We start from the raw sequence: 21015 nt of genomic DNA on the forward strand, positions 1-21015 counted from the left end.
CTATGTGTCACCAATAACTGTTAGGTGAGGTGGCATGTAAATTGGTGGGACCGCAGTACCCACTAGAAACCCTAGTCGTGTGGGATTTCCATTTCCCTACCAGGGGAGTGTGAGGGATTCGAGAAAATAGTGGGAGTTACATTTGTTCTAAAAGACCTTAGAACAGATTAGGATCAAGTACAAAAGTCTAACTAGAATCTTTACTCTCTGCAGATACAATGTCAGCTTCAAACCCTTTGACCCGTATTCTTGAGACCAACCGACTGACCGGAACCAATTACAAAGACTGGCTTAGAAATCTCAAAATAGTTTTGGACTGTGAGAAGATAGGCTACATACTCGATTCAGATATCCCCACACTACCAGCACGTCCTACTGATGTTCAGCGTGAAATGCATAAAAAGTGGTTGGATGATGACATTAGAGTAAAATGCTATATGATGGCATCCATGTCTAATGAACTCCAATGCCAGCATGAAAATATAAAGACTGCTAGGGACATACTGGCACACCTGCAAGAGTTGTATGGTGAGCAGAGTCGCACAGCTCGTTTTGAAGTGTCCAAGAGGCTTTTCAAAGCGAAGATGCGCGAAGGGCAGTCTGTCCATGATCACGGTTTGACCATGATCAAGGACCTAGAGGAGCTTGAGAAGCTCGGTATGGACATGCACAAGGAATTGCAAGTGGATTTGATCCTACAGTCACTTCCTGATTCATTTGGCCAGTTTATAGTAAACTACCACATGAATAAGATTGAATGCACTAAGACTGAACTAATCAACATGTTGGTAACTGCTGAGGGAGCCTTGAAAGGTTCAAGGGGCAATGTCCTTGCTGCTGAGTTGACTTCTGGTTCCAAGAGAAAGTCTACTTGGAAGAAAAAGAAGCCTGCAAAGAAGCAGAAGAAAGACAAGAAGCCAAAGAAGGAAGTTCAAAAGAAAAAGGCTAACGACAAAGGAAAATGTTTCCACTGCAATGTCGAAGGCCACTGGAAGAGAAACTGTCCTTCATACCTCGAGAGCTTGAAGAACAAGAAAGGTGACACACCTTCAGAAGGTATAGACTTGCTCATAATTGAAACTAATCTAACGGTTTCTTCTACTTCTAGTTGGGTTATAGATTCTGGTTCTAGTGCTCATCTGTGCACTACCATGCAGGGTCTAAAGGAAAGTAGAAGGCTAGCAGAAGGTGCGGTAACCCTTCGGGTTGGCAACGGGGCAAAAGTTGCTACTGTGGCTGTGGGCACCTACCATCTGCGACTACCGTCTGGATTTAGTTTAATACTTAGAGACTGTTATTATGTACCTGTTGCTAGCAGAAATTTGATTTCTGTTTCATGTCTAGCACAGGAAGGTCATGTTTTTACATTTGACAAAGACTGCTGTTCTATTTATTTGAGAAATAAAGTAGTCGCACGTGGTTTCATGATTGACAGTCTCTATCATTTACATATGGATGTATCTGTGAATGTTACCGAGCAAGATATGAGTGCCAAAGGATCCAAAAGATCCAGAGATGAGATAAACCAAAGATATTTGTGGCACCTCAGACTTGGCCATATTGGAGAGGATAGGATGAACAAAATGGATAAAGATGGGCTTCTCGGCTCATTGACTTCCGAGTCATATCCAGTTTGCGAGTCCTGTCTTCAAGAAAAAATGGCTAAACTGCCCTTTGTAGGACATGGGGAGAGGACCACTGAAATACTTACCCTAATACATACAGATGTATGTGGCCCATTCGATGTGCTAGCCAGGGGACGTTATTCTTACTTCATTACCTTTACCGATGATTATTCACGGTATGGGTATGTGTATCTTATGAGACACAAGTCTGAATCCTTTGAAAAGTTCAAAGAGTTCAAGAATGAAGTAGAAAAACAAACTGGAAAACCTCTTAAGGCTCTTCGATCAGATCGAGGAGGAGAATACCTTAGTGGGGAATTCCGGGACTATCTCAAAGAAAACGGCATAGTCTCACAATGGACACCTCCGGGTACACCTCAACTCAACGGGGTGTCAGAGAGGAGGAATCGGACCCTGTTGGACATGGTCAGGTCCATGATGAGCTTCACTGATTTACCTATGTTCCTTTGGGGAGATGCCTTACTCACAGCGATTTATTTATTGAATAGAGTTTCCTCTAAATCCGTTCCTACCACACCGTATGAGATATGGCATGGTAAGAAACCAAGTCTGGGTCATCTCAAGATTTGGGGATGTCCGGCCCATGTCAAGAGACTACAGGAGGACAAGTTAGAGGCTAGGACCATAAGTGCTCGTTTTATAGGATATCCTAAAGAGTCATTAGGATACAATTTTTACGTCTCAGAGGATCACAATGTGTTTGTGAGCCGTCATGCCATCTTCTTGGAAAATCAGTTTATCCTTGATAGAGGCAGTGGGAGGAAAATTGAGCTTGAAGAGAAAGTCTCTGAAAAGCAACGAGTCATGGATCCTATAGAACCCATTCATAAAGAGCCAGTACACGATGTCCCTCGACCACCTCGTAGATCTAGTAGGGTCTCCCATCCTCCCGATAGATACTTAGGTATACTTGAAGAGGATACCAAGGAAATGTTCCTAGTGGGAGATAGGGATCATACACAAGATCCCAAAACCTACGACGAGGCGATATCTGATATCGATTCCGAGAAATGGCTGGAAGCTATGAAGTCAGAGTTAGACTCCATGCATTCCAACCAAGTCTGGACCTTAGTAGATCCACCAGAAGGTATTGTACCTATTGGATGCAAATGGATCTACAAGAGGAAGATAGGTTCGAATGGAGAGGTAGAGACCTATAAGGCAAGACTTGTGGCAAAAGGGTAAAGTCAGCGCAAGGCATTGACTATCAGGAGATCTTTTCACCTGTAGCCATGCTAAAATCCATCCGAACATTGCTTGCCATTGCAGCATTTCATGATTATGAAATCTGGCAGATGGATGTGAAAACTGCTTTTCTGAATGGATATCTTGATGAAGATATCTATATGGAACAGCCTTTGGGTTTCACTTCCAGTAATGGAGATCACAAGGTCTGCAAGCTGCAAAGGTCCATCTATGGACTAAAGCAAGCATCTCGGAGTTGGAACACTCGTTTCGATGACGTAATCAAAACGTTTGATTTCATCAAAAACAAAGAGGAACCATGTGTTTACAAAAAGGTTAGTGGGAGTGCTGTCGTTTTTCTCGTACTGTACGTAGATGACATTCTCCTGATTGGGAATGATATTCCTATGCTAACCTCGGTCAAGGTCTGGTTGTCAAAAGAATTCTCCATGAAAGACCTTGGGGAAGCATCCTATATTTTGGGAATAAAGGTCTATAGAGATAGATCTAAAAGGATGCTTGGCCTTTCACAGAAGATGTACATAGAGGAGGTGCTGAAGAGGTTCAGCATGGAAAACTCCAAGAGGGGTCTATTACCCCTAAGGCATGGAATTCATCTCTCCAAGAAGATGTGCCCCAACACATCTGAAGAGATTCAACGCATGAGCAAGATTCCTTATGCATCGGCAATAGGAAGCCTCATGTATGCCATGCTATGTACACGACCTGATATAGCTCTTGCTGTGAGTGTCACAAGCAGATATCAGTCGGATCCAGGCAATAAGCACTGGATAGCTGTGAAAGAACAGTCTTAAGTACTTGAGAAGAACTAAGGACATGTTCTTGGTCTTTGGGAGAAGATCAGAGTTGAAGATAGAAGGATGCACACATATAGATGATAGAAAGTCTACATCAGAATATGTGCAATTGTGGTTCAGTAAATTGGAAGAGTTCCAAACAACCGATCATTATAGATTCTACCTTAGAAGCTGAATGTTAAGCCATATCTAAGGGTGCAGTGAAAACCTTCTGATTAAAAGTTAATTGCAGAGTTAGGTGTAATGTCATTAGATGCCATAACACTTTACTGCGATAACATTGGCACCATAGCACTAGCTATGGAGCCATGGTCTCATCAGAAGTCCAAGCACATAGAGCGGCACTTCCATTTCATACGCGACTATGATGTAGAGGTGCAGAGAGTAGACTCCGCGGATAACGTGGCAGACCCGTTCACTAAGCAGCTGAGTCAGCAAAAGACTGAAGCCCACCTTGAGAAGATGGGCCTAAGATATATGACCAATTGGCTTTAGTGCAAGTGGGAGATTGTTAGATGTATGCCCTAGAAGCCAATTTGGCTGACACATTGTTGATTCTAGGGACATAATTTTGTACTTGACTATTTATTATTGAATAAATAAAAGGCATCTTTTCATTCATATTGTTTATGTGTCTATGAATCGTCCAAGAAATTAATAAGATGATGATACATATTCTCAAGAGTTGAGAATTTGAGCCATGTATCATTGGTGATTAATTTCTAAATGCTCCTGATCAATGGATCATCACGAGGCCGGTGATCGATCCGATCAGTGCACAGATCACTTTCCTTCTAGATGGACGAGACTTGAGTCCACAGTGTAGGGACACTGAAGTGATAGTGCAGGTGCTTGTTAGAGAACAAGGGTACTGAGCGTGACCAAGACAAGAAGTCACTTGGATGTCTATCCACTCATCAGTGACTTGCTTGATGTTGCAGTAGTGTGACTGGTCCTTTGACCTGCGGTGCTTCGGCTACTCACAGTGAGGTTATTGTAGTTTGACTGCACACATACATGGTCTCTAGCCATATGGGTCCATGCAGTGTAGATTGGCTGCAGTAGGTTCACTGTAGGAGTAGGGTATGCACCAATAAGGAATCTATCGACCTTGATAGGAGAGGAGTGATCCTATGTGATTTGTTAGACTGAGTTCTAAGACCTTGGCCAGGGCAGTAATATAAAGTGGAAAAAGAGTTTTCCACCATCGAACTCAAGTCGAATAAATCTTGACATATGACAGACGATGGGGTTTGACGAGTTGTCCATGACCTCCGTCCTGTAGGGATCCACGATAGTAGGACTGTATCACACGTTAACTGCACCTAGAGGTTCATCTTTCTATTCTACTGGGTAGCCACTACATGCTGCTAGGTGTCACTGGTGGATGGTGGGACTCATAGGGATTATCTTGATGATCGATAAACCCAAATGAGTTGAGTTGGAATCGTTCCAACCCATTGAAAGGAGTTTTCAATGATATTGAGATAGAGATCACAATATATCTCACTACCAGTCAGAGTAGAACCTATGGGGTCACACACACTAGAAGTATTGACCGATCCGATGGTTGAAATCGTGATTAGGAATCACAAGTAATCAATTTGATTGATAAGAAGTTGAAGAAGGAAAGGGAATTAATTAATTGGACTTGAAACAAGAATCCTACTTTGGGTAGGATTCCTAGAGTCCTAATTGGATTAGGACTGGAAATCCTAGTTGGAGTAGGACTGGGATTCCTACTTGGAATAGGATTCCTACAATCCTAATGAGATTAGGAACTTTGAATTAAAATTGGATTCCTACTTGGAGTAGGATTCCTAGAAATCCTAATTGGATTAGGACTTCGAATTCAAATAAAGTCCTAATTGGATTGGGACTAAAATTAAACAAATCCTAATTGGATTAGGATTCCTTAAGTCTAAATTAATTATTAATCTAATGAATCAACATGACTCCTAATTGGATTAGGATTGAAGAGTTCAATTAAGTCATGATTCATTCAAGTCCTAATTGGATTAGGACTAGCGTAGATTGAACCCAAATTTGGCTAATCCTAATTAGATTAGGATTAAACCATGAGAGAGGCACCTAATCCTTTTTGGAAGAGGATTGGGTTAACCAAGTAAGAGGGGCATCAGCCCCTCTTCACTTAGTTGGTGCGACATGAAGAGAGAAAGGGGGCCGGCGCCCCCTCTTGGAAAGTAGTCAAGGGCTCCTAACTTGTAGGAGCCCTTCATCCTTATTAAAGGAGGACTAGGGCCGGCGCCCTAGATGGACCTTTCTCCTCTTCATCACGTGGCCACCCCCTCTCCATCTCTCCTTGGTTCAGCCGCCATCAGCAAAGGGAAAAGAAGAGGAGGCGTCTCCCTCCTCTTGGTCTTCTTCCTTGGCTCCAACGCATGGAAAAAGAAGAAGGCTGCAGGGGCTTTTGATCTTCTTCCCATCTTCATCCTTCTTCTTCCTCCTCTCAAGCACAATCAAGGGTTGATTGAAAGAGAGGAGATCAGCCATCAAAAGCTATCTCTGCAAGGGAGCTAGCACCCCGGTGAGATAGAGAGCTTGGATCAGATCCTGCTTCGTGTGGATACCCGTAGAGGCCGGACGTTTGAACGGCTTCAAGCGAACCCTCTTCCAAAACCACGAATTCAGATTTGCGGTGATCATCTACCCGCGCAAGGTGAAGATTTGATCTTCCTAATAGTTTTAAAAGTTTTAATTCTTACCTAATTACGAAAGGTCTAGAAACAACGTTCATGCGATGAACGTCGAACCCGTGCATGCCTCTTCCGCTGCCATCTGATTTTTGTTTTGAAATATCAGCGGCATGTGCGGGTTCCCAACAGAGCTGTGTTCAATAGAGCTGGTTTAGGGTATAAACCTAAAAATAAGCAAAAGCTCCTTAGTAATTTCTTTATAAAAGCAGGGAAAAGCAAAATTAAGAATATAACCTGTTTTTGCTGTGAAAAAATAGGACATAAAGCTAATGTGTGTGATCATACACTACAAGAAAATACATATTCAACGGCTAAGATTCTAGTCGCCGAATAATCATATTTGGTCGCCGAAACCTTTTCGCGACTAGCATACCCTTCGTCGCCGAACCCTAGTCACTGAAAGGTTTTGGCGACCAATATTGTGTAGTCACCTAAGGTACACCAACAACGACCAACATTTGGTTGCCAAAGAAAATTATCAGCGACCAAATCTGTTGTCGCTAATTTCAACACCGACCAAATAATTGGTCGTGGAAGGTTTGTCTTCCGCTACCAAAAAAATGGTCACTGAATGTCTATCTTCCCCCACCAATAGTCAACGAGCTGTGTTCAATAGAGCTGGTTTAGGGTATAAATCTAAAAATAAGCAAAAGCTCCTTAGTAATTTCTTTATAAAAGCAGGGGAAAGCAAAATTAAGAATATAACCTGTTTTTGCTGTGGAAAAATAGGACATAAAGCTAATGTGTGTGATCATATATAGAAAAGGAAAAGCTAAAAGAAAAATTAAAAAGGTTTGGGTTCCAAAAGGAACCAACATTACTAACCATGAAGGACCCAAGAAAACTTGGGTACCTAAATTTATATGATTTTCTTGTGTAGGAGTGTCTTGCAGCCAAGGTCGACAAAAACTGTTGGTACTTGGATAGTGGCTGCTCAAGACACATGACGGGTGACAAAGACCAATTCTTCACCCTTGAGCATAAAAAGGGAGGTGCAGTGACATTTGGAGACAATAACCAAGGTCACATCATTGGTATAGGTAAAGTACAAATCACCTCCTCAACCTTTGTTGATAATGTACGATTAGTAGATGATCTCAAACATAACTTACTTAGCATAAGTCAATTATGTGATAAGGGTTTTGATGTTCTGTTTAAACCATCCTTATGCATCATAACCAACTCAATTAATAATAGCTTAGTATTCAAAGGAATAAGACGTGGAAATGTCTATGTAGTAGATCTAGATGATCTTGCTAAAAACAGTCCTTGCTTAGTTGCTAGTGATACTAAGGTTAATGATGCAAGTTGGTTATGGCACCGTAAATTAGGACATGCAAGTATGGATACAATATCTAAATTAGTTTAAAGAGATTCTGTAATAGGTTTGCCAAAACTAAAATTTAAGAAAAATAAAATTTGTGAAGCTTGTCAATATGGCAAACAATCAAGGAACTCCTTTAAATCCATAAATTGTGTCTCTACCTCTAGACCTCTTATACTACTACACATGGATCTATTTGGACCAACTAGAACCACAAGTCTAGGTGGAAACAAATATGGTCTTGTTATTGTAGATGATTTTTCTAGATATACTTGGGTCATGTTCTTAGCTCATAAAGATCAAGCGTTTTCTGTATTTAAGAAATTTCATAAGAAAGTAACTAATGCGAGAGATGCTTCAGTCATAGCTATTAGAAGTGACAATGGAACGTGAAAGTGAATCCTAGGTTCTTCGGTGTTAAGCATGCTGATTTTTTTTTTAAAAAAAAAAACCATGGCTGAACCTGATCGGGTTGCCTACGTACCCCTTCATAAGGGGGATCAAGCCATACGTAGTTCTTTTTAAGTTTTAAAACGCAGCAGAAAAATCGAATCAAACAATTTAATTCATGCATGCTTATAAGATCAAATCTAGAAATCAGCACCTTAAGAACACATAGGATTATGCCGGAATCGTTTAAACAATTATGCTAAAACTTTCATGCATGATTAACTATTAGATCTGAAACTTAAGAACTCTATTCCGATTAATCTCTGAATATCCATTGAATGGTTCTGGAGATATCTCCGTGAGGAGCCCCAAAAGAGGGTAAAACCTCGGGGAATCAGACCTAGATCTTGACACCATAATAAAAGATTAATGTAGGATTAATACCTTTTATGATGGATGAAACTTGAGGATTTGATCCTCGACTTTGCAGCCACGCACACGAATGGCCTCTACGAGAAGTCCACGTGAAGTTCCTGAAGAGATCCAATCCTGCGGAAGTGCTAGCTTGTGCAAAATTTCTTGAGGCTGAAATTTGATCTTCCAAACGCTATCAACTTTTGATCCACCTTCTTGGAAGAACTTGGAGGAAAGGTTTAAAGGGATTGAAGAGGACTTAGATTTGATCTAAAGACTCTTATCAGGGACCCCTAACACTAATGGCGCGATGGACTTAGAGGAGGAAGAAGTCAGCTAGATTGAATGCAGAATTTTTCCATGCATGAACTAGGGTTCCTCTCTTTTCTTTTCCCTTTTTTCTTCTTCTTTTTCTCTCTTTTTTCCTTGAATTCGACCACCAGATGATGGAGGTCCTTTTAATGTTGCTCTCCTACCTAACTTCATGCCAACCATCCCATATTTGTGGAGGATTTTGTGGGGTTTTGAATTTTGAATTCAAAATTCAAGTTCATGTGCCATTACATGATGAAGCTTGATCTAATCTAAACCTGTTACGGGGGAACTTAGCCACCATGCCCCATGTGACCGGCACGCGCGCTCAGGAAGACTACGGCAGCCCCTTGATCCAGCAATCCGACCCCGAGTCGGACATCTTCGCCTCCGCAGCCCGACCCCGAGTCGGCTGCCCCTTGATCCACCAATCCGACCCCGAGTCGGACATCTTCGCCTCCGCAGCCCGACCCCAAGTCGGCAGCCCCTTGATCCAGCAATCCGACCCCGAGTCGGACATCTTCGGCTCCGCAGCCCGACCCCGAGTCGGCTGCCCCTTGATCCAGCAATCCGACCCCGAGTCGGACATCTTCGTCTCCGCAGCCCGACCCCGAGTCGGATATCTCTCGACAACGACAGGCTATTCCCCAGAGGCACGCCGCAGCCTCCTGCTCCACTACTCCCTGCAACGGTTGTATCTGGCGCTGCTCCACGATCCCCTGTAACAGCCGTACAAGGCGGAGCTCCACTACGCCCTGTCACGGCCGTACCCAGCGCTGCTCCACGACGCCCTGTAACGGCCGTGTCAGTGGCAGTTCCATCGTGCCCCACGATGACGAACCCCCCTGAAAGACCCCCCAGCCTGGTATATATGCGGCTGGGGGGAGAAGGGGGGGTAAGCAAGAACCTCCAGAGCATTCTCCTACTTGCTACTATTATCTTTCCTTCTCCTCCGATCTCCTCTGACTTGATCGTCGGAGGGCCCCCACTACCCCAGTGGTGGTGCGAGGCTTGCTTGCAGGTTTCCCGGTGGAAAGTGGAGCGCAATCAACACCAACCAAGGCAACCCAAACGGAACCCCGTTCACACCGTTGTGCCAATCGTTCTCGGTTTGGACCACCAGCAACAGTTGGCGCTAGAGGAAGGGCCCGAATCTTAGAGCGATCGTAATGGCACGGTGAGGTGGTCGTGGAGCTTCCAATGCCTCCGGTCGCGGGGCCTCTCGCGCCTCCGGCCGGGAGGCCGCTGCGTCTCCAACACATTCTCAGCAACACTCCACCGTTCCACCCCCCATTCAGATGGTCGAAGCCGCTCAGTTCGACCAGTTAGCCCAGCAGGTTCGCACCCTCGCGGAGGCAGTGCAGAACCTGCAGGGTGTGATGTCTCGGGCGCCGCAGCGGGCCCAGGAGCCGCTGCTCCCTGAGCGCTCACCTGTCCTCCTCAACCCGCGCTCCTTCCTCTCCCATGGGGAGGAGCGCCGGCGCGAGGAAGATTCTCGAGCACGGTCCATTCTGCCGGGACCTTCCCATCGGAGCTGCGCGGGGTACGAGAGGCGGGCCCGGGCGCGTTCCCAGACCCCCCAGTCCTCAAGGAACCCGCGCTCCAGTCGGTCCCCCTCTCGGTGCACCTTGTCTCCCACCCATCGGTCGCGCTCCCTGGACCGGCGGGTGGACGATCTCCACCGACAACTCCAGGTCCTGAAGGGCCACTCCAAAGATCCCTTCGCCGACTTGGAGATCTCCTCCCAGCCGGCGCTTGCCTCGAGGATCCTGCGGACCCCGAATCCGCCGGGGTTTAAAATGCCGGCGATCGAGCCCTATGATGGGGCGGCGGACCCGCGGGATCACGTCGAGAGTTTCAGGACCCTTATGCTCCTCCACGGAGCATCAGATCCTCTCCTCTGCAAGGCCTTCCCGGCGACCCTCCGTGGCCCGGCAAGGGCGTGGTTCGCCGGCTTGGAGGCTAACTCAATCCAGTCCTTCGACCAGTTTACTCGCCTCTTCATCACCCATTTCGCCGTCAGTAGCCGGCGGCGACTGGTCTCCGACTCCCTCTATGATGTCCGGCAAAACGAGGGAGAAAGCTTGCGGGATTATCTTACCCGCTTCAACAAGGCTACGCTGGAAGTCCGGAACCTGAGCCAGGAAGTGGCTCTTTCAGCCCTGAAGCGTGGCTTCCGAAAGGGCAGACTCACCTTCTCCCTGGACAAACGCCTGCCGCGGAGCTTTCCGGAGCTGTTGTCCCGGGCGAACCAGTATGCGGACGCCGAGGAGGCGGCCGCCCACCGGAGCAAGGAGGCCGCTGAGATCCCTCCAAAGCTCGGAAAGAAAAGGCGAAAAGAGGCACGCCAGAGGAGGAGCCCAACGCCTCAACGTCGGCGCAGAAGCCTGTCGCCGGCGAGGAACTACGGCGCCCTACGCCCTCGTTCTCCGCCCCGACGTTTCAACCGGTACACTCCTCTCCTGACTCCCCGGGCCCAGATCCTCATGGAAATCAAGGGGCGGGAGGACCTCCCGGTCCCGAGACAGATGAAGAAGATTCCTGCGAGGAGGCCCTCTCGGGCGTACTGTGAGTACCACTGGGACCACGGCCACGACACCGAAGACGGCTTCCAGCTTCGGGACGAGATCGAGGCTCTCATCCGCCGAGGGCGTCTCGGTCGATATGTGAACGACCGACGTCCCCCCGCAGACCCGCGTCCGGCCGATCCAGCCCCTCAGGAGCCTCGGGAGCAGAATCGACCCGTCGCGGGCGTGATCCACACTATCACTGGGGGCTGCCCCCGGCCCGAGAGGAACGCAGGGGGCTCGACTGAAGCGTCAGGGGCAGCCGTCGCAAAGAGGCAGAGGGTCGGTATGTAATCACCTTTTGTGATGAAGATGTAAAGGGGGTTCAGACCCCCCCACGATGACGCCATGGTGATCTCCCTCACTATGGCAAACTATGATGTAAGGCGTGTTCTTGTGGATAGTGGAAGCTCGGCTGATATTTTGTTTTACGAGGCCTTCCAAAAGATGAGCTTGTCCAGACAATTGTTGCACAAAACATCCACCCCCCTCATAGGATTCACTGGTGACGCTATCTCGGCCGAAGGTGTCGTTGAGCTGCCTGTGACTGCGGGCGTTGCACCCGCAGAAGCCACGGTGCGGCTCGGGTTCTTGGTCGTCCGTGTTCCCTCGGCCTACAACGCTATCCTCGGACGACCCGGACTGAACGCCCTTCGCGCGGTGGTCTCTACGTACAACTTGCTCATGCGGTTCCCCACGGCGGCCGGGATTGGAGAGGTCCGAGGTGACCAACCGACCGCAAGGCAATGTTTCCTAGCAACTCTCAAAGAGAAGAAGCCCGTAGAAGCCTTAAGCGTCGAGTCCCTCGACGCCAGAGACGAGGTGGCCTTGCGGCACGGGGAGCCGGCCGAGGGTGTGATCGAAGTTTCCCTCGAGGAAGGTCGCCCGGACAGGACGATCCGGGTCGGCGCCAATCTCGACCTGGGAGCTCGGGCCCGGTTGGTGGAATTCCTCCGAGCCAATGTCGATGTGTTTGCCTGGTCGGCGGCCGATGTACCTGGGATCGACCCGGAGGTCATTTCTCACGCCCTCAACGTCGACCCGACCCACCGACCGGTAAAACAGAAGAAGAGACACTGTGCCCCGGATCGGATCCGAGTGGTCGACCAGGAGGTAGACAAACTCTTGGAGGCAGGATTCATAAGGGAGGTCAGCTACCCCGAATGGCTGGCAAATGTCGTACTTGTCCGGAAGGCGAGCGGAAAGTGGAGGATGTGCGTCGACTACACCGACCTGAACAAGGCATGCCCCAAGGATAGCTTTCCGCTTCCACGGATAGACAAACTGGTCGACGCGACTTCCGGATATCAGCTGCTGTCTTTCATGGATGCCTTCTCCGGCTACAACCAGATAATGATGGCTCCACAGGACGAGGAGAAAACTGCCTTTATAACAGACCGGGGGCTGTACTGTTACAAGGTAATGCCCTTCGGTCTGAAGAATGCTGGCGCCACTTACCAGCGCCTCGTCAACAAAATCTTCAAAGAGCAAATCGGCCGAAACATGGAGGTGTACGTGGACGATATGCTGGTGAAGAGCCGCCATGCAGACCAGCACATCGCGGATCTGGAGGAGACTTTCGCCACCTTGCGGAAGTTTCACATGAAGCTGAACCCAGCGAAGTGTGCCTTTGGCGCTTCGGCCGGGAGGTTCCTCGGTTTCATTGTCAACCAGCGGGGGATCGAAGCCAACCCGGACAAAATCAAGGCCATCCAAGATATGTCCCCTCCGACCAAAGTGAAGGAGGTTCAGGAGCTCGCTGGGAGGGTCGCCGCGCTCGGACGATTTGTGGCAAAATTGGCCGAACGCTGCCAACCTTTCTTCAAGGTGTTGAAACGCCCGAAAGACTTCCTCTGGACGGCCGAATGTCAAGCAGCATTCGACCAGCTCAAGGAATACTTGGCGTCTCCTCCCCTGCTGTCCAAGCCGCAAGAAGGGGAGATGCTCTACCTCTATCTGGCGGTCTCCCCAACCACAGTCAGTGCGGTACTGGTTCGGGAAGAGGCAAAGCTCCAGAAGCCTGTGTACTACATCAGCCGGGTCCTACGGGATGCCGAGACGCGGTATACGAAGGCTGAAAAGATCGCCTTCGCGCTGCTGACCGCGACCAGGAGGCTTCGCCCCTATTTCCAGGCCCATTCTGTCACCCTCTTGACCGATCAACCGCTGCGGCAGATCCTCAGCAATCCTGAGAATGCGGGACGGCTGGTGAAGTGGGCAGTAGAACTTGGTGAGTTCGACATCCGCTACCAGCCCCGACCCGCCATCAAGGCCCAAGCGCTCGCGGATTTCCTCGCTGAGTGCACGGTGCGGGAGGCGGAACCTAGGTCGCCGGAAACACCCAGCCTCGACCTCCCGATTTGGACGCTTCACATCGATGGGTCGTCGAACCCCGAAGGTGGAGGGGCCGGGCTGGTCCTCACCAGCCCTGATGGAGTGATAGCCGAGTATGCCTTGAGGTTCGAATTTCCAGTGACCAACAACGAGGCGGAGTACGAGGCCCTAGTCACGGGACTCAAACTCACCAAGGAGCTCGGCATCCGGCGCCTGAAGGTCTTCACCGACTCCCAGCTGGTGGTCGGGCAGGTCCGTGGGGAGTTCGAAGCCCGGAACCCGACCATGCAGAATTACGTCCGGAAGGTGCAAGCACTCATTCCCGACCTCGGTAGTGTCGACATCCAGCAGGTCCCAAGAAGTGAAAATGCCAGGGCCGACAGGTTGTCCCGCTTAGTGAGCGCAGACGCGCACAACTTGTCGAGGGCGATCTACCTGGAGACCCTGGATGCCCCGAGCATCGGCGAGGCTGGAGCGGTGATGGCGATTGATCCGGAGCCATCTTGGATGGACCCGCTTGTCGCCTACCTCGCCGAAGGGATCCTCCCTGAAGACGAAGATCAAGCTCGGCGACTTGTTATGAAGTCCGCCCACTACGTACTCTATGAAGGGAGGCTGTATCGGACCTCGTTCACCGCCCCCCTCTTAAAGTACCTCCGCCCCTCGGAAGCGGCCTACGTCCTCGGCGAAGTCCACGAAGGCGTTTGCGGATCACACTTGGGGTCCTTGGCGCACAAGATCATGAGGCAAGGCTATTATTGGCCTACCTTGTTGGAGGACTCAAAGGATCATGTACGGAAATGTGACGCCTGCCAGCGCCACGCCAACATCCAGAGAGTCCCTTCTGTCCCCTTGGCACCAATCACTGCACCCTGGCCCTTCGCCCAGTGGGGAATGGATATCCTCGGACCATTCCCCGTCGCTTCATCTTAGCGGAAATTTTTGATTGTTGCAATCGACTACTTCACCAAGTAGGTGGAGGCAGAGCCGCTGGCCACTATCACGGAGGCGCAAGTCCGGAAGTTCGTGAAGAAGAACATCATTGTCCGATTTGGGGTACCTCGGGTCCTCATCTCGGATAATGGCCGACAGTTCGACAACAAGCATTTCCGTGACTTCTGCGAGGAGTTCGGGGTCGAGCATCGGTTCACATCTGTGTCGCATCCCCAAACCAACGGCGAGGCCGAGGTCACAAATCGGACAATCCTCCAAGGAATCAAAGCGCGAATCGGTCGGACGGGGCAAGCTTGGGTCGAAGAACTCGAGAATGTCCTTTGGGCGTATCGGACCACGCATCGGACCCCTACCGGGGAGACGCCTTTCAGCCTAACCTATGGCACGGAAGCCGTTGTCCCCGTGGAGCTCGGACTCCCCTCACCTCGGGTGGCCGCGCACCGACCCGAGGCCAATTCGGAGCAACTCCGAGGAAACCTGGATCTCTTGGAAGAAGCGAGGGAAATGGCGCAGGTTCGGATGGCGATGTATCAGCGGAGGGTGGCCCGATATTACAACTCCAAGGTCCGACCGAAGCTTTTCAGAATCGGAGATCTGGTGCTAAGGCGAGCTAAAGCATCTCAACCTGCGGAAGGTGGGAAGCTAGCGCCAAATTGGGAAGGCCCGTATAGGGTTCGCTGGGTAAACCGACCTGGCTCCTACCAGTTGGAGGCCCTAGATGGTCGAGAAATTCCAAGAAGCTGGAATTCCGCTAACCTGCAGATGTATTACCAGTAGAACGACAATGCCAGAAAGACAGTTCAAAAATGTATAACACTTTTCATTTCAATAATTTCTGGTTACAACGGCGTGCTCGTGTGATTACAAGGAATTCCCAGAGGGGAATTAGGCTGTAAAGAAAGTAAAGAAGAGGTGGAGACTCCGAGGAGCTGGAGATCTGGGATCCCGAAACCTCCATCCGAAGCGGCTGCAATCCCACCGGAAGTGGGTGCCTCCAACCGGAGGCGCCATCGACGTCTCACGAAAAAGACGAAGAGCCAGCGCGGATGAAGAAGAAGCGGACGAAGGAGAAGTCCACACTGCTCCTACCCAGAGGCGCCATCCACGCCTCACGAAAAAGACGAGGAGCCGCCGCAGACGAAGCTCCCGCTGCCTCCAGGGGAACGCCACCTCCAAGGGATATTCCGGTCCTCCCCAGTGTTAGGGGAGAGAAGGAATACAAGGGAGAAGAGCATATCGAGGCGCGGTCCCGGATCAAGCGCCTGGTGCAGAGCTCAATCGGGAGGCCGAACTTCAAGGAGGGGAGACGTGATCCCGGATGAAACGCCTAGAGCGGAGTTCCGCCGGGGAGAACCTCCTTGTTGATCCTAGATGAAACGGCTAGTTGGCGGAAGTCGCGAAGGGCGCGCCTCCCGTTCCTTCGGTAGGGGTCTCTCAACCATGCGCCGGAGAGGAGGCCCACGATCCATGGCAACCTGAACAGCTCCGGCTTGGCAGGCTCCATCGCACCTGCACCTATATTTATAGCCAAACTGCGGCCCCCCGGTCGTTCCGATGCGGGTGGCTCCAATAAATGCGGGCGCATTGAATCCGGAGCCGATCCGGCTCTCGAGGCGTATCTTCCCGCGATTTCCTAAGCGTTATTCTCCTTAATCGCATTCTTTGTGCAGGACACTCCGGGTGGCCTGTACCCCTAGGTCCACATATCTCCGCTCGCGCCCAGGCCGCATCCGCCTCGAAGAACGCGCGTATCGCGGCCGCTTAACTGACACTCCTCGCAAGCAGCGACTGGCGATCCGATTTATCAGGTAACCCATCAATTAGCATTTAATGCCCATCTGGTGTTCCCCAGGCGACGCTTGGAGAGGAGGAGAAACACGATCGCAGCTGGCCACGGAGAAATCCCGTCGGGCGGCAAGCGACAGGCGCACGACCAGCGAGCGGAATTTCCCGAGGCTCGGCCCTCGGATGTCAGGCTAACCCGATGATCATCCCGGGAGCAGACTAGCCTGAAGCCCCGACCGGTCGCCTCGGCTTGCGCCAGCCTTGGCCGACCAACGAGCGGAATTTCCCGAGGCTCGGCCCTCGGATGCCAGGCTAACCCGATGATCATCCCGGGAGCAGACTAGCCTGAAGCCCCGACCGGTCGCCTCGGCTTGCGCCAGCCTTGGCCGACCAACGAGCAGAATTTTCCGAGGCTCGGCCCTCGGATGCCAGGCTAACCCGATGATCATCCCGGGAGCAGACTAGCCTGAAGCCCCGACCGGTCGCCTCGGCTTGCGCCAGCCTTGGCCGACCAACGAGCGGAATTTTCCGAGGCTCGGCCCTCGGATGCCAGGCTAACCCGATGATCATCCCGGGAGCAGACTAGGCTGAAGCCCCGACCGGTCGCCTCGGCTTGCGCCAGCCTTGGCCGACCAACGAGCGGAATTTCCCGAGGCTCGGCCCTCGGATGCCAGGCTAACCCGATGATCATCCCGGGAGCAGACTAGCCTGAAGCCCCGACCGGTCGCCTCGGCTTGCGCCAGCCTTGGCCGACCAACGAGCGGAATTTTCCGAGGCTCGGCCCTCGGATGCCAGGCTAACCCGATGATCATCCCGGGAGCAGACTAGCCTGAAGCCCCGACCGGTCGCCTCGGCTTGCGCCAGCCTTGGCCGACCAACGAGCGGAATTTTCCGAGGCTCGGCCCTCGGATGCCAGGCTAACCCGATGATCATCCCGGAAGCAGACTAGCCTGAAGCCCCGACCGGTCGCCTCGGCTTGCGCCAGCCTTGGCCGACCAACGAGCGGAATCTCCCGAGGCTCGGCCCTCGGATGCCAGGCTAACCCGATGGTCATCCCGGGAGCAGACTAGCCTGAAGCCCCGACCGGTCGCCTCGGCTTAAGCCAGCCTTGGCCGACCAACGAGCGGAATCTCCCGAGGCTCGGCCCTCGGATGCCAGGCTAACCCGATGATCATCCCGGGAGCAGACTAGCCTGAAGCCCCGACCGGTCGCCTCGGCTTGCGCCAGCCTTGGCCGACCAACGAGCGAAATTTCCTGAGGCCTAACCCTCGGATGCCTGGCTTAGCGCCGGAAGAAGTTCCTGAGGCCTAACCCTCGGATGCCTGGCTTAGCGCCGGAAGAAGTTCCTGAGGCCTAACCCTCGGATGCCTGGCTTAGCGCCGGAAGAATTTCCTGAGGCCTAACCCTCGGATGCCTAGCTTAGCGCCGGAAGAAGTTCCTGAGGCCTAACCCTCGGATGCCTGGCTTAGCGCCGGAAGAAGTTCCTGAGGCCTAACCCTCGGATGACTGGCTTAGCGCCGGAAGAAGTTCCTGAGGCCTAACCCTCGGATGCGTGGCTTAGCGCCGGAAGAAGTTCCTGAGGCCTAACCCTCGGATGCCTGGCTTAGCGCCGGAAGAAGTTCCTGAGGCCTAACCCTCGGATGCCTGGCTTAGCGCCGGAAGAATTCCCTGAGGCCTAACCCTCAGATACCTGGCCTAGCGCCAGAAGAATTTCAAGAGTCGGGAGTCAGCGAGACGCTACCAAGAGTTAAAAAGAAGAAGGACGAAAGTGAAATGAAGAAACTCTATTTGCATTAACTTTCATTGTTTCAGGGCCGAGACCCATACAACTTGGCAAAACGCCAACACACAAAGGAAAGAACAAAAATACAGAAGGTCAGCTTGGAGGAACCCCCGGGTCGGGAGCGCCGGGCACGTCCGCAGGGGGTAGGGAGACGGTTGGAGAAGCAGCAGGCAATGGCGCCGGAGGGGAGTCGAGAAGGGAGATCCCACTCAGGTCAATTTCGGGGTACTTAGCCGACACCCTTGCCAGGCCTTCCTCGAAGCCTAAGACAAAGGAGTCGGACCCCGCGTCCGACATGTCACGGACGAACTCGTCGGACTGACGATAGGCCTGTACCGCCTCCAACATATCACGGGTGAACTCGGCGGACTGACGATAAGCCTGTACCGCCTGACGCCCGATCTCCGCACTCTTCTCGGCCAGCGCCGCCTCTGCCCGCTCCATAATCTGAGCCTTCGCCTCCAAGACCTTCGCCACAATCCGGATGAATCGACGCCATTAAGGAGGGATGTCCGCCGAAATCCTCAGACTGCCAGGTCAGCAACAACCGCCATACGCCATAAAGAAGGCGGGGAGCTCGAAGCGCGCGCGCCTCTCCGAGGGATGGCGGCAATCACGAAGCATCACTCCCTTCACCCGTTCCCCTTCAGGTTCCAGGCTCGGAAGTGGGGGGCTACTGTTATGGGGGAACTTAGCCACCATGCCCCACGTGACCGGCACGCGCGCCCAGGAAGACTACGGCAGCCCCTTGATCCAGCAATCCGACCCCGAGTCGGACATCTTCGCCTCCGCAGCCCGACCCCGAGTCGGCTGCCCCTTGATCCAGCAATCCGACCCCGAGTCGGACATCTTCGCCTCCGCAGCCCGACCCCGAGTCGGCAGCCCCTTGATCCAGCAATCCGACCCCGAGTCGAACATCTTCGGCTCCGCAGCCCGACCCCGAGTCGGCTGCCCCTTGATCCAGCAATCCGACCCCGAGTCGGACATCTTCGTCTCCGCAGCCCGACCCCGAGTCGGACATCTCTCGACAACGACAGGCTATTCCCCAGAGGCACGCCGCAGCCTCCTGCTCCACTACTCCCTGCAACGGTTGTATCTGGCGCTGCTCCACGATCCCCTGTAACAGCCGTACAAGGCGGAGCTCCACTACGCCCTGTCACGGCCGTACCCAGCGCTGCTCCACGACGCCCTGTAACGGCCGTGTCAGTGGCAGTTCCATCGTGCCCCACGATGACGAACCCCCCTGAAAGACCCCCCAGCCTGGCATATATGCGGCTGGGGGGAGAAGGGGGGGTAAGCAAGAACCTCCAGAGCATTCTCCTACTTGCTACTATTATCTTTCCTTCTCCTCCGATCTCCTCTGACTTGATCGTCGGAGGGCCCCCACTACCCCAGTGGTGGTGCGAGGCTTGCTTGCAGGTTTCCCGGTGGAAAGTGGAGCGCAATTAACACCAACCAAGGCAACCCAAACGGAACCCCGTTCACACCGCTGTGCCAATCGTTCTCGGTTTGGACCACCAGCAACAAAACCATTCATCATGTTGCCACTTTCCTCTTTCAATTTCGAAATTCCCATGCCCCCAAACAGATTAGAGGGTCACGTGGTGATTTTGTGATGATTAAATTCGAAATTCAACCTTAATTAGAAGTGAGATAAAGATAAGGATGACATATGTCATGAAGAGAGAGAATTTGATCTTATCCAATTTTTTTCATGAATTTATCTCTCCATTTCGACCCATCTAATGATGAAAGAGGTCCCTGATGTTGCCAAGTATCCCATGGCACCATTAAATAAATTAAATTAATTTTTAATCATATTAAAAATCAATTTATGGCGCCATGCATGGATATGTGACAAGTGGATTTCAAGATCCGAACAGTTTTAGATCAAACCTATTTAATTTAATTAAATCCTAACAATTAGAATGATCCAATTACCATGGGTTGAACCTAATCCAATTAGGTCAATCCCTAATTAAGCACAAATTTAATCTAATTTAATTTGGTCAACCTAAGTCCTCTTGATTCAGACCTAATCCAATCAGGTCAAAAACCCTGATTGAGCCTAGAATTGAATCTAATTCAATTTGGCTCATCCTTAGTCTAATTACTCAATCCAATTGAGTTCATTAGCAATCTAATTACTAATTAATCCTTCGATAATTACTTTAATTATTTTATAAGATAATTTGCCAATTGAATTGACCAAATTATCCCTGAATGATTCTTAATCATTCATCAGCCTTCTTGATCAATCAGGAATCTTCTATGCGTGTGACCTCATAGGTTCGAACCTATGCCAGTAGTATAGGAACGACTTCCTACACTAATCGATGTGACCATCTAGTAATGGTACCCGATGTCCAGATAGGCCGAATATATGCGAAGCAAATATTCTGGATCCCTGAACTATGGTTACTGTATAATTCAATCCCTTTGACTCCTAATGCCAGGATGACTTAGAGTTCACTGTCAACCCTATAATTAGTACATCCATTATGTGATTAACTTTAGATATCCCGTGACTCCTCACTGAGATTACCCTGGCCAAGATTTTGCTAAATTAATCACAAGACATTATCTCCTGTTTCCAGAAGGGGTCAATTCCATCTTGACTCACAACTGACTACGCAAGTACTTGACTGCACCCAGTGACCTTCCGTCACTGAATTAGAAATTCAGGTAGTCCGGTACCAAAGTACAGTGAGTTGCTTGCTAGTCACAGGTTGCGGTCTCAGGTCAGAGGGCCAAACTTATACCCATATCCACTCGGAACATCTCTC

This window comes from Phoenix dactylifera, chromosome 7 (assembly GCF_051530095.1).
Source record: "Phoenix dactylifera cultivar Ajwa chromosome 7, Ajwa_hap1_PhDact_Kaust_v1.1, whole genome shotgun sequence".
NCBI lineage: Eukaryota > Viridiplantae > Streptophyta > Magnoliopsida > Arecales > Arecaceae > Phoenix > Phoenix dactylifera.